General features: G+C 50.9%; 1 pseudogene; it reads right to left on the bottom strand.

Moving 5' to 3' along the window:
- Positions 1-246: 246 nt before the first annotated feature.
- LOC141980843 (olfactory receptor 52K1-like) lies at positions 247-1,206 on the bottom strand (annotated as a pseudogene).
- Positions 1,207-2,731: the final 1,525 nt, after the last annotated feature.

The raw sequence follows: 2,731 nt of genomic DNA, 5'->3' as shown, positions 1-2,731 counted from the left end.
CTTCACACTCCTCTTCACACTCCACAAATGGAGCCGAGTGAGGACAAGGTCAAGGCCAAGATCACCTTCCGGCCAGCAGCGCTAAGTTCGTGTAGGGGATGGTGTACGGCTCCCTAGGAGTCGGAGGTGAAGTTCCCATCCCAGCGTACACAAAGCCCCCACAACCATGCTGTCTAAGTTACTCAGAAAACCTCTCCTGCATCCTCTGCTTCCTGATTGCTCAGCAGCCCCCTCCTTCTCAGCCTAGAAGCTTTTCCCTCAGAACAGGAGAAGCACCCGGTCACGAATCTGTTTGGTTTTCACACCATACACGATGGGGTTCATCATGGGAAGAAAGAGGAGGTAGAAATTAGCCAGCAGGATGTGTACGTGTGGGGCGACATGGTGCCTGAACCTGTGTATTGTTAAGGAGAGGACCACAGGGATGTAGAATACTAAGATGGCGCAAAAGTGGGAGCCACAGGTGCCGAAAGGTTTGAGCTGCTCTTCCTTGGATGCCAGGCTTAAGACAGCCCTTAGGATGTTGACATACGATAGGGAGATGAACATCAGATCCAGCCCCGCAATGAAGAGAACTACCATGATCCCATAGACATTATTGACCCTGGCGTTGGCACAGGCCAGTTTCACCAAGGCCATGTGCTCACAGTAGCAATGAGAGATGACGTGGGACCCACAGTAGGGCAGCCTCCTGAGGAGGAAGGGGAGGGGGACCACTAGCAGAACAGCTCGGGCCAAAGCCACCAGCCCGATCTTTGCTATCACTGAATTGGTCAGGATGGTGGAGTATCTCAGGGGGTTGCAGATGGCCACGTACCTGTCGAAGGCCATGGCCAGCAGTAGAGCAGACTCCATGATGGAGAATGAGTGAAGGAAAAACATCTGCACCAGGCAGGTGTTAAAGCTGATCTCCCTGGAATTAAACCAGAAGATGCTCAGTATTTTCAGCACAGTGGTTGTGGATAAAACCAGGTCGATGACGGCCAGCATGGCGAGGAAATAGAACATGGGCTGATGGAGGGAGGGCTCTGTCTTGATAACATACAAGAGGGTGCAGTTTCCTAGAAGGGCCACGGTGAACATTGAGCAGAAGGGGATGGAGATTCAGGGGTGCAGAGCTTCCAGCCCTGGGATGCCTGTCAGGAAGAACACTGATGGATCAGAGCCTGTGCCATTAGGAGCTGACAGGTTGCCCTGCAGGACCATCCTCTGCAAGTTTCACAACAACGTCTGTCCTGTCAATAAAACATATCACATGGGATGAACAGATACTGTATACGTATGAGATGCCACACTCCACTCTGGCTCACGGGGTGCAACTCCTTTGGGAATGGATGACAAGGTCTGGAGCTGATAGAAACATTGCTTGGGTGGTAAATATCGAGGAGCTCAAATTAACGAAAGCCTGGATCCCGGGGTGTAAGGACAAAGTGACAAGATATCAGCTAATCCAGGGCTCTTGAACCTGGCAGGCAAAGGCAAAATAAGTGCTAGTGGCTGGAAGTTGAAGCCTTCAGGGTGCAAACTGTGAATAAGATGCAACTGTGCTACTGGAACTAAGATGGAACTAACCAGTTCAAGAGAACCGTCAGAGGCTTAGTAACTTCCCCGGGGCTCAGGGTCTTTCAACAGAGATTGGATGTTCTCAGAGAGATGTTCCAGCTCAACCACAAGCTACTGGGCTGCATGCAGGAATCGTTGGGTGGATTCTTTGGCCTGTGATATGCAGGAGGTCAGGCTTGATGGCCATAATGGACCCTTCTTGCCTTAGAAATCTGCCACTCTATTATGTCAGCATCCACTTCTGTCACATCTGGAGCTGGCTCTACACATCAGATCTGTGACACCAACCCTTTTCTTCAGAAGACTTTCCAATTTTCCCTGCATGCCTTTGCATTACCTTTTCTGCTATCATGAGTGTTTCTTTCAGTGCCATCACCATGGTACCTGAGCACCTGGGGGAGACACAGTGAACTTCGTACTCCATTTCCATCTGCAGCTCTCAGATTTCAAATTATTTATTTTGCTATTTTGGAGCATTAGGCACTTGTGCAAGATCAACCCAGATTAGCCCCAACCCACAAAACGTATCAAGCAAATCAGCCGAAACCAGATAGTCTAGAACTTAGCAAAACCCTTCCCTCCCTCAGACAGCGACCCACCCCATGACTCCTACACTTGCCAGCTGAGAAGTTGGGATAGTAGATATGGGCTTTGCAGCATGGTTAGGGTATCTCTGACCAAGGTTGAGTAGGGACTGACTTCCAGGGGAAGCACCCTGACCCCAACCTCCTGTCTCTTACGCTGGGAAGTAGGCAGGGGAAGGGGGAAAACTCATTGCCTTCGCTGCCAAGCCCTCTCCTCTCCCCCAGCTCTATCAGCTGACAACAACTCCAGCCTCGCACTCACTCAGGGCTACAAGCTGGCAGATGTCTTTGACCCTCCGACCTGCATGTGCAGGGCCTATCCAAGTCCTGTCACCTCACGCTCCATCATGTTCCTAAGATCCAACCCTTCTATCTATACAACAAAAAGACTCCTCCATCTCCAAATCCCGGGTCATCTCCAGCCTTGGTTCTGGCAACTTCCTCCACTCTGGTCCACATGCCCCTTCTCACATACCCAGAGTACGAAATCCCTCCACAGGCTCCTTGTTCTCATCCTCGGGGCCCTTCACAGCTCTGTCTCCTTACTAATTCACTCAGTTCCCTTCTTGTATTGTCCCCTCTCC

Source organism: Natator depressus, chromosome 1 (assembly GCF_965152275.1).
Source record: "Natator depressus isolate rNatDep1 chromosome 1, rNatDep2.hap1, whole genome shotgun sequence".
Taxonomy (NCBI): Eukaryota; Metazoa; Chordata; order Testudines; family Cheloniidae; genus Natator; species Natator depressus.
This window is presented reverse-complemented; position numbering and strand designations above follow the sequence as displayed.